Source organism: Hyla sarda, unplaced genomic scaffold, assembly GCF_029499605.1.
Source record: "Hyla sarda isolate aHylSar1 unplaced genomic scaffold, aHylSar1.hap1 scaffold_26, whole genome shotgun sequence".
NCBI classification, from domain to species: Eukaryota; Metazoa; Chordata; class Amphibia; order Anura; family Hylidae; genus Hyla; species Hyla sarda.
Window position 1 is genome coordinate 252,514 of NW_026609289.1, and position 15,012 is coordinate 267,525.

The following is a 15,012-nucleotide window of genomic DNA, read 5'->3' on the forward strand; positions in this document are numbered from 1 at the left end:
TTCAATTGCAGGAAATATATATATTTTTGGGATACGGTAGTAAGTAGCCTGGCTAATTCCCAAAATATTAAATATTTTTAGGAACTGTTGGATTTTGATGTAAGTGTTTCCACTAGTAATGATAGCAGTAGCTAACTGTAAATTTCCAATTGGTTTCTTTCCCAATCGGGGCTGGCTCTGCCATATGCGTTTTAAATGTTTGGCCTCACATTCAGCAAAGACTGAAATATATGATCCCTTTGTTTTTTTATACACTCTTAGTATTTTTTTGTTGCAGGGTGGATTAGAGGTACAAGGCATCTTGTGTAGTAATGTGTCCAAATAGCTTTCATAAACTATGAATTTTCTTTCTTCATGATGTGGTACATTTACATTTACAAATTTTTCACTTTGCACATGCTGACTGTCCTCTTCTTCGTAGTCTTCATCATCTGAATGAACTGAGTCTCCCTCATCATCACTTGAACTACTTTCATTTGTTGAGACTGGAGTTGTGATTGTTGATAAACTTTTATCTACTTCTAAAACAGATATAGGGGCATGCAGAGTAGATTCCTCCACAATAACAGTGACTTCAGGGTCTTCAATAGGTTGTATAGGTGAAATTGTCAATTCGGATAAAAGCGTGGCAGGTAGTAGTTCGTGTCTAGCTCTACAACTTTCTTGAAACTCAGGTACACTGTTAAGAGTTGCTGATCCAGTTGGTCCTATATTTTTTTTCGGAGTCGAAAATATTACACTGGCACCTTGCAATGGCTCCGAAGGCAGGTTTCCAAATACCAAGCTTTGTCTTGATTTTTTTTTCTCAAGTTTTTTTTTTAACCAGTCTTCTGCATTGTATTTTTATAGAGAAAGTTGTAGGTTTTACTTGTATACACTGATTTCCGGTTCCCCAATTCCTGTCAAATATAGTTGCTGCTTCCTTTTTCGTTATCTCTGAGGCTTGTGGCTCCGTTTCAGTTGGGTTAACATGAGGTACAATATTTCGGCAGGTTGGGCACATTTCCCCTGGCTTTAAACCATTGGTTGAAGCTACGTCTTCATCCAATCTTTTCCTCTTTTGAGGATTCAGGATTTCAGCCTCAACTGCCTCGGCAGCTTGAACTTGTATATCCTGTGTAGGGAAAATACTAGGAACGGCAAAGGGGGTGAGCCTCTGTTTTCCCGTATTTGGATTAAAGGTATAGTCAGTAGTTTTAAAATGGGCTGAGCAGAGCCGATAATTGTTCGTTTTAGAGAGATGAATGTGGTCAACCAGTTCATCAATTTTGGGAAACTCTTGATCTGTAGCCAATAGCCATGCCATGATACGATCCCTCTCTCTTGGGAAGGAATGCATGATGATATTATGGTCGCCTTTTACGCTCCTTGACTTGCAACCGTTGACAATGCAGCCCGGCATTTTCTAAAGAAGAAAATGGAATAATGGATTTTAAAATAAATACTAAATATGTCTATATAAAAATATTAAAATTACATTATGTTTCTATTTTCTAGGAGAACATTTGAAAAATAATATTTATTGAAAAAGCACCATTCAAATAATAAATACAAGATTAATATGTTAGTTCACTAGTACAGTAATGTAACTCCTTCCAAAATTTTACAAAGCTTTCTAAATAATTGTCATTTTTTTACTTGGCCTGTACTTATTACTGTTTATCCAAAATATGGTTACTCCGGTTGTTGCAAAACTTCATTGGCTGTCATGTATGTGTACCCTCTGTATGTCTGAGATTGCTGGGAGTTTTACTTTTGCAACAGCTTGTGGCACACTGATTGTGAAACACTGCTTTAGTGTGTCCTGTTTTAACTCAAATATTTTTACAAGATGAACACAAATCTTTTCAAATTATTATCGTTTGAGTTGAATCATGGCTTGTGTTTCTTTTGAGCCTTTGTGATAGTGCGGGAGCATTACATTATTGAACTGAGGCATAAGATAGTATCCACTATAATCTAAGAATGGTGCAGAATCACGTGGAATAAAATAGTGTCCATTAGTGGAAGATGTTCCCTATTGTGCATAGAGGCTAAAAAAATCTTTATAAATTATAGAGTAGTGTCATGTACTAAATGAAGATTGTAATTAACTATAAAACCCTTAAATACAGTAGAATATCTGAGAGCCTTTTAGTAATCTACTAAAACCACCCCCCCATATGATTTTAACCACTGTGCCATATTATTTCACCTTGATCCGCCACTATGTCTACTACTAATTTTCACCCTACTATTTCATTGCCCCTTTATTACCTCTGTGTGGCATGAAGAGGAAATACATTTATGTATCTAAAGGTTGTTGGGTTGCCCAAAGCAAACAATCATATAGCTTTTTTGATGAAAGAAGCGATCTGAACGGTTGCCATGGGACACTCTTCAGCTTCACATCAGGACAAGTTGTTCTAAAATCACCCACACTATATTTATGTATTACATAACTTTATGTAAAATTTTTATGCAAACCTGAAAAGCGGCTCTGATAAGTAGTAGACAATAAAGCAAAAGAAAAGAGCTGTTGATGAGTCTTCTGAAAAAAATCAAAAAAGGATAATGTCACATTGACACACAGAACTAAACATCATTTTATTACTTAGATTTTTGATCTATGTTGCACAGCTTTTAAAAAATTTAACACATAGACACCATAGGTGAACTAAGCCTAAATAGACAAAATTTATAACACAACAAATGACAACTTATCACAAGTTAACCCTACTAATCGCTTTTGAAAATGGGGATGTGGCTTCCATAAATGTGTGTAGCCTAGGACTGCACACACCAATACCAAAATATTATACACATAGTAGTACACGCAATTACGAAGCCATTACCGTCTCACTTGAGAACTGAGAGCACGCTCCACTGATCACAACATCACCGCTGTCCAGCCAAATCGTGGCATTGGTCCCTGAACCTAGTCCAATAACACCACCATCTGCATTTTCCAGCAAGAGGCACATACTGGCAAACCTTCATTCCGCTTGAAACTTGGTTAATATTGTAACAGCACTGCAAGGGTAAAAGAGTTCCACAGCGGAGGACTCAAGTAAAGCAGTGCGCCCCTGAATAACTCAGTACTCACCCCCACCCTACTAAATATCACTCATACAGCAGGGCTGTGACGACAGGGTATATTGGGCAGAAAATAGAGGGACTCCAGCACAGCTACTAAACTCATTTTTACGTTTTATTTCGACTACATTGGCACAGTGACGTCCGTGCCAGCTACATGTAATGCTAAGACATTGATTATAACAAAAAAAAATTTTTTATGTACATTTAGTTTATATTACATAATACAATTATGTATGTATTATTAAATGCCAACCTGTATAGCTGTTCTGTAGAGTAGTCAACAATAAACACAAATAAGATAGCTGTAGATGAGTCTTCTGAAAAATGAAAAGGAAAATGTCACATTGACATACAGACCAATACATTATTTTCCTAATTATGGTTTTGATCTATGTATCACAACTTGTTCCAAATTGAATGCATAGACACCTTATGGTGAACATTAGAGATGAGCGAACTTACAGTAAATTCGATTCGTCATAAACTTCTCGGCTCGGCAGTTGATGACTTTTCCTGTGTAAATTAGTTCAGCCTTCAGGTGCTCCGGTGGGCTGGAAAAGGTGGATACAGTCCTAGGAAAGAGTCTCCTAGGACTGTATCCACCTTTTCCAGACCACTGGAGCACCTGAAAGCTGAACTAATTTATTGAGGAAAAGTCATCAACTGCCGAGCCGAGAAGTTTGTGACGAATCAAATTTACTGTAAGTTCGCTCATCTCTAATGTTCACCATAAGGTGTCTATGCATTCAATTTGGAACAAGTTGTGATACATAGATCAAAACCATAATTAGGAAAATCATGTATTGGTCTGTATGTCAATGTGACATTTTCCTTTTCATTTTTCAGAAGACTCATCTACAGCTATCTTATTTGTGTTTATTGTTGACTACTCTACAGAACAGCTATACAGGTTCGTGACGAATCGAATTTACTGTAAGTTCGCTCATCTCTAGTGAACATAGGTTAAAGCATAAATATTGACACAATTGACGCCACAACAGATGACCACTTATCATAAGTTAGTATAGCATCTGGTGTCCATTTTTTCAAGACAGTGGACAGGGCAACGCATAAAGATGTGTTACCCTGTCAGGTGCCCTCTCAGATGTCCAACCATCCTGCCTCAAAATTGATGTCCTACAAAGTTTCCCTCTGGCGTGATTTGCGGGTAAAATCATGCAAGAACTGATACCAATCTTTTCTTTTTGACAGTTCACATTCATCAAGAATCTAAATTTAATGCCAGATGGGTGGACATGATGGAGGGCTTATGACAGGGTAACACAACTTTCTGCTTTCACCTGTCCGTTGGCAAGAAACAATGGACGCATGAGTCAATACAATTTATGCCAAGTTTTCATAAGTTATTCAATCAGTTGTGTCAATATTTAGGGTGAGACCACCTATGCAGGATACCTGATATATGTGAACCACACCATATAGCGCCACCTCTACCCTGTTAATATATATTTTGAATACTATGTTACACAATTAAATTATTATGTTTTATTTTCAAGTTCATTAATTGTGAGGAATACAATTTTGCATTCTGTTGCCTATGTAGCTGGCTCTCCTTTATTTTGGTATAAAAACAATAAAATGGAGGGGAGTGCTTATTTCTCTAAAATTTTATAATTTTTTCTTTTATTAATTTATATTATACGGTTTAGTAGTGGAACCAATCGTATAGATGTAGTCCATTACAAACGCAGGGATTAGCGTTTGTGCCAAAAAATAAATAACCAGGAAGCGGTAACCTCCAATTATTACCAAGTTCACAACCTAAAACGAGGTACCGGGAAGAGCCGGTACCAACAGGCTGGTGTTTTTTAGTCTGGGGAGGGCCAGTAACAATGGTCCTCGTCCACTGTGGTAATGTCAGGCTCTTGCTGTTTGTTTGCTATCTGGCAGAGACTGAAAAAATGGTGACACACACGTTGTTTGTCAAAAATAATTACCAAGATGGGGAAAAAAAAAAAAACGTGTGCAGTTCACCATATTTTCATTCTCAGCCAGATACCAACCAAACAGCAACAGCCTGACGTTACCAGGGTGGGTGAGGACCATTGTTACTGGCCCTCCCCAGCCTAAATAATGCCAGCCTGTTACCACCTAGGCCCAGTAGCGCCATTTTTGATTCTCCGGCCCTGTTGGTACCGGCTCTTCCTAGCACCCCTGTGGCGGTGGGTACCAGGGTAATAATGGGGGGGGGGGATAGCGCTAGCTGGTTTTGGCGCTAAAGCTAAGCCCTGACTTAGTAATGGATTCTGTCTACAAGACAGTTTCCACTACTAAGCCTTATAATGTAAATTTATTACACAAAAATAAAAAATTACAACACGTTTTATAAAAATTTTATTGAAAGAAACACTACCACACAAGCTGTCAAAATATTTTTTTGAATTTACATCAGAGTTGTAGCCCTTCACACGTATCTGAAATAAAAACTAAAAAAAAAGTTACTACATGCATGGCACTCACCCCTGTGGAGAACGTTTTTTTAATGTGGATGCTCCAACTTTTGATAAAAAACAACCCCCATTTCCTGTGTGGGAATGATGGGAGTTGTAATTTAAAAAACATGTTGAGCCTAAAGATTTGCGACAGCAGAAGGCAACCCTTATCATGGGAGTTGTTGTTTAGAAACAGTTATTCATGTGTCTACTAAAATTACTGATGATGAATATAATGAAGTATATGTTTATTGGTCTCAAGAATGTTTTTATCATGTCAGTAAGCAATACATACACACACACATATATATCTCTATGGATATATATATATATATATATATATATATATGGGTATATATATATGGGTGTGTATGTGTTAGCACACTTTTTAAGGATAGTTACTGGTCATATTTTATCCGTTTTAATACAGGTTTTTTTTATGAGGAGGAATGGGTGGTTTAAAACTGTTTTAAGCTGTCCTTATGCTTTTAATCTTCCCCAACAATACAAGATTTTAGAGAAAATTTTCAACCTGTACAACTTTAACGGAAAAAGTATGAATGAAATAACTAATAGCAAAAAACTGTTAAAATATATTAAAGAAAGTGGTTTTATTGCCCCTGTGAATAATTTTAATGGAGAGAAATGCAGGAAAATATGGAAGATGGCAAATATGATTTATCTTTTTAATTCACAGAAAGATCTGGCCTGGAGCTGCATACACGAGTGTCTTCCATGCCGGGGATTTCAAGCACCGAAAAAGAATGGCCAACACTGCAGTATGCCCGAGGGAGGGCTGCCAGGAACCCGAGACCGGACTTGTTTTTATGCAAAAAGGATATAGACTAAAATACTCCCTCTGGTGAAGAAGATAACAGAAATAAAGGACTTAAACTCTGCAGCTGTTTTTTATGGATGTCTGGAATGCCCAATACGGACTCAAGAGATAATGGCATGGAAGATCATAAACTGTGTTAAAGCAGCTCTATGGAATGCCAGAAACATTTTACTTTTTAAACATGAGATTTTATCTGTGAATGATGTTTTAGCTCTTTGTTTTAGTGATATGTACCAGTACTTTTTATTAGACAAGAAATATTATCCTTTATTAGCTAGAAAATGGTATTTTAATGAATGGAACGCCCTTTTGTAAAGCCACCAAGTGCCCATTTTAAGTGTATTATAATTGTATTAATGCAAACTTTTATTGTTATATGTGATTTTATTATCAAAATTTGTTTTTATTGAAAAAACTATATTTAAAAATCGTAATGCACTTTGTAAAATTTTATGAATTCTAAATAAAAAGATACCCCTCAGGGGTAGCCAAGTTAAAAAAAAAAATCTGTTCTTATCTGATACGTCCCCTATCTGGGGACCATATATTAAATGGATGTTTGAGAATGGGGGCCGATTTCGAAGCTTGCTTCCGTCGCCCTATGCATTGACCCGATATGGCAGTATCTTCGGGTACAGTGCACCACCCCCTTACAGGGTTAAAAAGAAAGATTCCTACTTTCATTGCTACCTGCTTGCTGGCTAGCCAGCTAGCCAGCCCTGTGGGCCTTGCTGCTGCTGCAGCCGAAAAACAAAAGGTGGTGCTGCTGCTGCTTGTGTCTGGCCGCTGTTGGAGCGTCCAGGCACAGGACTTCTGCTGCTGCTGACTAAATGGCCTCCTTAATTGGATCATCTGAGCAGCCAGCACACCTGTGCAGCTAGGGCATGACATGATAGGTAGCTGCCTTATAGCGGGTGGGTGCTGAATGTTCCTAATTGACATAACATGGGGGGTCTCCTGGCTGTTCACACAGGTGTGTCATTGCTGTACATTGACCATGCATTGCTTCTGTGGTATTGCAAAGGCAAAGACAAATGCTTCCAGCCATCCATTGCACTAATGGATTGGTCATCAGCTGGCTGTCTATGTCCCGCATCAATATAGACCAAAGTACAGAGGGTTAGGCTATGCTATTGTGCACCTACCTAATGCATCAGAAGGTGCGAGGCCCTTGCTAAATTCTGTGCACAGACTTTGAGATCTATGCTTTAGACTGTATCTAAACCTGCTCCAACATGGACTGACATTCTGGCCTACTTTCAGCCGATGCGACTTGTCTGTCGCTGAACAGTCGCTTTTTATGTATTCAGCACCTATGTATAATGTTGTAAAAATGCTCTAGAAGCTAAAGTCGCAGAAATGTCACACATATTTGGCCTGCAACTTTCTGTGCGACAAATTCAGACAGGAAAAATCAGTATAAATCCTTAGAAAATTATCCCCCAGTGTCTCCATCTGCTGGTGGTATTGAATAAGCATTGCTGCACTGATAGGGTATGCATTAGACGAAAAAAAAGAAGAAAAAGAAGAATAATACGCCGAGAAAAGAGGCGAAAAGGAGAAAAACGTGAAAAAACGTGAAAAAAAAGTAAGGAGAAGGGAAAAAAAGGTGGAATTGGGTTTAAAAGTGATTTCGGCGGAGAAATATATATATATATATATATATATATATATATATATATATACGCGCACACACACATATATATATATAAACGTATTCTCCGTTGAGATATTGCAGCCGCTGCTGTGTCCAGGCCCAGCAGCTTTAGCACTGTGCTGTGATGTCACTCAATACCACTGACATCACTAGGTGTAAACAACATCTCACCTTTGCTGTGTATGTGACTATGGAGCTGGTTGGTGATGTCGTCTATTATGGCCTTCATAGAAGCAACAGGAGATTGTTGCATCCATCTAGAACCCTTAGAACTACAGTGCTAAGATGTCACTCACTTCCACAGGCCTTGCAGAGTGTAAACAACAACAACCCAGCTTTGTTGTGTATGTAACCATAGGGATTGTGATGTCGCCTAGAACCTTCACAGCAGCGACAGCTTTATGAGGAGCATCAGCACTGCTCTGCCTGAGCAGAACCATCACCGCCATAGGTTGTCAAATAACCCGGATTTAACCCACACAAGTAAGTCCAATAGGGTGCAGGCATGTCCTCTATGCTTACAGCTTCCCGTGGGTGTTGGTTTGATACCGTTTGGGGACAGCCAAGGAGGCATCTGCAGGCAACAAAGGTAGGTGTGTGCTTGTGTGTGTGTTTCCTATGCAGATCCTAAGCCCAGTGTCACATGCAAGTAGGAGGAGTAAGAAGGGTTCCTGGCAAATCCGGGTTATGGATTGCATTTAAAAAGGCCCCGTGGGAGTGCAATGGGCCCCTGTCTTGCTGCTTAGCAATAATGGTATGGGTTTAGGTTCTGCTGTGTGTACTGGTGGTTGACTGCCCCCCAGCCCAGAGTGTGCATGGGAAATTGTCTGGCAGCCTCCCTTCCAGCAAGCAGTGATAGTGCCCATGAAGGGGACCTTGTTGGGCCCGCCCCTTTCACGGTTATCGCTTCTCGGCCTTTTGGCTAAGATCAAGAGGTGCGAGGTGGATTGCAGGAGCTATCCCTTGCGGGGGCTACTGTGAATTGTGCGATAATGGCTTTCCAGAGCCGAATTAATTACCTGAAAGATGGAGAGACCAGGATAAAGAATGGATTTCGTGTGGATATCCTTGAAAGTGCATTGGACAAGTTCAGCTTGGAACATCTTGTGAAGAACATCTTCCTAAAGACCTTGCTGGTGAAAAAGCAGGATATTCTATGTCTGCAGCAGCATGGGAGAGCTTCATATGTCCTTGTGCTTGAATCTCACAGCGCCTGTCAGAATCTGCACTACCAATTAAAGTCCAAGCTGAATTCACCTGAGCTGGATGGACTTACCTTCACTGTGTTATACACTGCAGGAGAGACAAACCTGGTGGTGTTCATGTACAATCCGTATGTGAATCTGGCTGACATTGGGCGCTTTCTCCAGAGATATTGCTCTGAGGTGAAAGGAGGAGAGAAAATCTTCAATACAGAGGATCTCTGGACTGGTAAATACAAGTTCCGTGTGAAGTTTAGAGCTGATCCTGATGGAATTGAGGGCATGCAACATCCGCCCTCCAGCTTTACAATTGGCAGAGACAGAGGCTACCTGTTTTATAACAACATGCCGGAATTTTGCAGAAAATGCAGGAGCTTTGGCCACAGACAGGATGCTTGCACTTCACCATCTGTGCAGTTCTGTGGTCATTGCGGCAAAGCTGGACATACCTCAGGAGGTTGCACGGAGGAGGTGGTGTGCAATCTCTGCAGGCAACGTGGACATGTGTTCAAAGACTGTCTGTACAGGTCCAGAACTTGGGCGGAGGTCGCTGCATCATCTTGTGACCAGGCTGCTGCTGCTGCTGCTGCTATTGCTGCCACACCCGAGGCTGGATCCAAACCTGTGGACACTATTCAGACTGTGGATCCTGTTGCTGTTGCTGTTGGGTCTGTTCAGACTGCAGTCTCTGCAGTTAAAAAGAAAGAGACTGTAAAACCTGCTGCTGTAAAGCCAGATGTTATCCAGCGGAAAGTTGGTGGCAGTGAACCCCGTGCTGTCCCTGCTGTCACCATGGGGGCGGTGGAGTCGGTGGTCGCTGTCACTGAGTCGGACTTTGCCGAGTCAGATATGGAGCAGGGATCATCTGTGGCTACACTTGCAAGAGACTGGTCAGAGGAGATGGAGGTTGAAGACGTGAAAAAAAAGAGAAAGAAAGATCCTGTTGTCTCAGATGTGAACAGTGGCCAAACAAAACGGTTACTGGTTGCACCATCTCAAGTTATCCAGGAATTTACATCTCCTGAGTCTGAGGCAGCAACTCCTGAAAAGGGTTAAATGGCTACCATCAGCATTGCCTCGCTTAATGCGAGAGGAATAAAGAGTCCTGCAAGGAGGGCTGCTTTTTTTGCATATTTGTCAACTTTGAATGCAAGAATTTTTCTAATTCAAGAATGTGGAATTGATCATCACATGAATTATGAATACCTGAGAACTGACTGGATATATGGCCCATCTATCTGGTCAGGTGACAACTCAAATAAGAACTCTGGAGTTGGAATACTTTTTAAGGGCCAGGACTTTAACATCATGTCCTTTGTGGAAATTGTGCCTGGGAGGGCATTGCTTGTGAATGTACAATATAATGGAGTGGAGTTGAGGATTATTAACATCTATGCCTCCCCTGTTAAAGAAGAAAGATCCTCCCTCCTAGAGATTGTGCAGTTGTATTTGCATGGAGCTTCCTCTCTTGTCTTGGGAGGAGATTTTAACTGTGTGTTGCCTGATGAGAGGAGAGTCTCTGGGTCTGTGAGAAAAGACAAGACTGAAGTGCAGCTGAAGAATCTAATTCAGGACAACAGATTGCAAGATGCCTGGAAAAGTCAAAACCCATCTGATCCTGGATACACCTGGGAAAGTAACATCTATAAATCCAGAATTGACTTTGTCCTTATTTCTGAAAATATAAAAATTAAAAATGCTAAACTCACAGATAATGTCTTGTCTGACCACAAACTTCTCTCTGTGGAAATTTACTTACCTGATGTCATCAAAGGGAAAGGTGTTTGGAGACTGAACTCACAGCTCCTAGAAGATGAAGTCATAAAGAGAGACTTTGTTATTTATTATAAAAAACTAAAAAATCTCCAACAGCGGTTTGCATCAATGCTGGACTGGTGGGAGCATGCAAAGGCCAAAATAAAAGAATTTTTTATGCGTGCTGGTGTGAACAAAGCCAAGGAGAAGCAAAGGTGGTTTAAAAGGCTAAACACAAAACTGCAAACCTGTTACCAGCTGAGGAGCATTGGTGTGAACATGGATGATACAATTGTAAAGGTGAAAGAGGAGATAAAGAAAGCTGTGGAAGGAAAAGGTAAAGAAATAATTTATAATGCAAAAGTGGAACATATGGAAAAAAATGAGACTTGCTCACGCTTCTTTTTAAAGAAACTTGTTGAAAAGAAAGAATTAATAAAAAATCTTGATGGTGAGACTACTAAAGATGGACTTTTAAATAAAGCACACAGTTTTTATCATGATCTTTTTAGTGAAAAACACATTGACTCTGACTTTTTACCCGAAGTAATGGACTCTGTGCAATATTGTCTGAGTGATCAGGACAAAGATGTTTTGTGCAATAGTGTGAATATGGCTGAAGTGAAAAGTGCAATAAAGAGTTTTTTAAAAGGGAAAACTCCTGGATCTGATGGATTACAAATAGAATTTTACCTGTCTTTTTGGGAAATTTTAAAGTCTGATTTTTATGCTGTTCTTAAAGAGGTTTTTAACTGTGAGAAGCTGCCTGAGTCCTGGAGGAGTGGTGTGGTGACTTTGTTGTACAAGAAAGGAGACAAGACAAAGCTAGAAAATTGGAGACCAATCACTCTACTCAATGTGGACTATAACATTTTTGCAAAAATCTTGGTCAACCGCATGAAGCTAGTGATTGAGACGGTGATCCACCCTGACCAAGTATGTGGTGTTCCAGGGCGTGCAGTGTGGGAGCATCTCAATGTCATTAGAGATGCCATCTGGTACCAGCAGGAGCGCCAACAGAAGCTTGCAGTGTTATCTCTTGATTTTATGAAAGCATATGACAGAGTTTCCCACCAGCATTTATGGACTGTTTTTTTAAAAAAAGATGGGTTTTCCAGAGAGTTTTATCAAGCATGCTGCACTTTTATACAATGACTGCTTTAGCAAAATTTTAGTCAATGGGTTTTTATCTGAAGATGTTTTACTGAGTCCGGTGTTAAGCAAGGATGCCCTTTGTCACCGCTGCTATTTATATGTGCCCTGCTGGCTATGCTGAGAAAGGACAAGGTGATCAGAGGGGTCCCCATACCAGGGGGTAATGGACAGTTTACGAAAACCCTTGCATATATTGATGATGTGACCATTTTATGTGGCTCAGAAGTATCTGTCAGAAGAGCCTTGATGAAGACTGAATTTTTTTGCCAAGCGTCTGCTTTTAAACTAAATATTGCTAAATGTGAATGTTTGGGGATTGGGAAGTGGTCAAATACAGACATCCCCCAACTAAAGATCCAGAGTGAGAAAATAAAGGTTTTAGGAGTGGTTTTTAATGCAAAAAATGATGGAGAGGAGAGTTGGAACATTATTAAAGAAAAGGTACAGAAAAAAATTGACTTTTGGAAGCTTAGGAAACTATCAATTGAAGGGAAGCTTTTAATTATACGTTCCTTGCTTTTACCTGTTTTATTGTACCTTAACACAGTGTTTCCTCCATCAGAGACTGTTCTTAAAAACCTGCAAAAACAATTTTTTCATTTTATCTGGAGTTCAAGGATGGAAAAACTCAAGAGAGACATTATGTACAAGCTGCACAAAAATGGAGGTAAAAACGTTCCTAATCTTAAAAAAATTTTATACCTGAAGTTTTTTAGCATGTGTTTTAAGACTGTTTTATCCTCTAAACAATGGACATTTTATCTAAAGTATGCTGCTGGTGATATATTTAGAAAAAGAAAATGGATTCACCTACCTCAGACATCCCCTGTTTTAATCATACCTCCAAAGCACTATATGGTTTTAGAGAAAGTGATTAGTCTGTATAACTTGAAAGACATGGACATTGAGATTCTAAAGCATCCCAAAAGAATAGAGATGGAGCTCAGGAGATCGGAGCAAACCTCTGGGATTTTAAACTTCTCTAAAACAAAATGTGACAGAGTGTGGAGGATGGTTAATGCACCGTATCTGGAGAATTACAATAAAGATCTTGCATGGTCAATAGCACATGAGTGTGTACCTACCAGACACTTTCAGCACAGACGGGGATTGTGCAATACTTCAAGATGTCCAAGAGGAAGCTGTGGAGGAGAAGAGACAGTCTTGCATGTGTTTTGGAACTGTTTTTATGCTCAAGAGGTGTGGAAAAGTGTGGCGAGTCTTTTAATGTTTCTTAACGGTCTAAAGACTTTTAATCATGAAGTTGTTTTATTCGGGAATTTTACGAGTCAAAATAAAGATACAGAGAGAGTGATATGGACTGTTGTGAATACCGTCAAGAATGCCTTATGGAAGTCTCGCAATATTTTGGTTTTCCAGAAAGACTTGATTAGTGAAAGTGACTGTTTTAAACTTGCACTGAGTGATCTTTTTGTCTACTATTTATTGGACAAAAAGAGACTGGGGGCCCAGAAAGCTAATTCACTTTGGCACTTTAGTCTTTGGAATGCAATAATGTGATATGTAATATGATGCATTTTGAATAGTAGTGAAAGTTTACTTGTATGTATTTTTTGTTTTTGCACTTTACTAATAAAAACGTAAAAAAAAAAAAAAATCTGTTCTTATCAGTTTAATATCTGATACGTCCCCTATCTGGGGACCATATATTAAATGGATTTTTGAGAACGGGGGCCGATTTCGAAGCTTGCTTCCGTCGCCCTATGCATTGACCCGATATGTATCTTCGGGTACAGTGCACCACCCCCTTACAGGGTTAAAAAGAAAGATTCCTACTTTCATTGCTACCTGCTTGCTGGCTAGCCAGCTAGCCAGCCCTGTGGGCCTTGCTGCTGCTGCAGCCAAAAAACAAAAGGTGGTGCTGCTGCTGCTGCTTGTGTCTGGCCGCTGTTGGAGCGTCCAGGCACAGGACTTCTGCTGCTGCTGACTAAATGGCCTCCTTAATTGGATCATCTGAGCAGCCAGCACACCTGTGCAGGTAGGGCATGACATGATAGGCAGCTGCCTTATAGCGGTTGGGTGCTGAATGTTCCTAATTGACAAAATAAGATTAATGCTTATGAAGAAATATAAAATCTCATCCCTTCCCCAATATCGCGCCACACCCCTACCCCTTAATTCCCTGGTTGAACTTGATGGACATATGTCTTTTTTCGACCGTACTAACTATGTAACTATGTAACTATGTAACATAACATGGGGGGTCTCCTGGCTGTTCACACAGGTGTGTCATTGCTGTACATTGACCATGCATTGCTTCTGTGGTATTGCAAAGGCAAAGACAAATGCTTCCAGCCATCCATTGCACTAATGGATTGGTCATCAGCTGGCTGTCTATGTCTTTGAGATCTATGCTTTATATATATATAAAACAAACAACAAAAAATGTGGTCTCAAATGGCTGGAGGTGCTCAACCCCAAATGCGGTTGTGCATTTATACTGGGGGAGCAGATCCTGCCCTTGTAGTCCGTTGCTAGGGGCAATCCCCAGCATAAAAATGCATACAATGGAGGATGCCTGCAGCGGACTACAAGTGCCACAATAGAATCCTACACCAGATAAACGGTGTGGATGTGTAACAATTAGAATACAATACAGGAATATGGGTGCACTACTGTGGTAGATGTAAACAATTCATTGGCTATCCCTCAACACTGATGTTAAAATTGAGACATTCGCCAGTGTATCCTCATATGAAGGACACACCAGAGCCCGCACACCAACGCCAAGGTTTCTCAAATTGGTGCGAGACCTAACGCTAATCCTACCTGTGCTTGATAAGCAGAACAGGGGCCAGTGGGCAATTACGGCAGCATTCGGTTGACTCACAACTTCCTTCCAGATACCCTCCA

At 40.0% G+C, this 15,012-nt stretch overlaps 2 pseudogenes; both read left to right on the forward strand.

Moving 5' to 3' along the window:
• The first annotated feature begins 6,840 nt into the window (after nucleotides 1-6,840).
• LOC130324148 (U2 spliceosomal RNA) lies at nucleotides 6,841-7,017 on the forward strand (annotated as a pseudogene).
• A 6,686-nt stretch (nucleotides 7,018-13,703) lies between these two features.
• LOC130324145 (U2 spliceosomal RNA) lies at nucleotides 13,704-13,905 on the forward strand (annotated as a pseudogene).
• The last annotated feature ends 1,107 nt before the right edge of the window (nucleotides 13,906-15,012 follow it).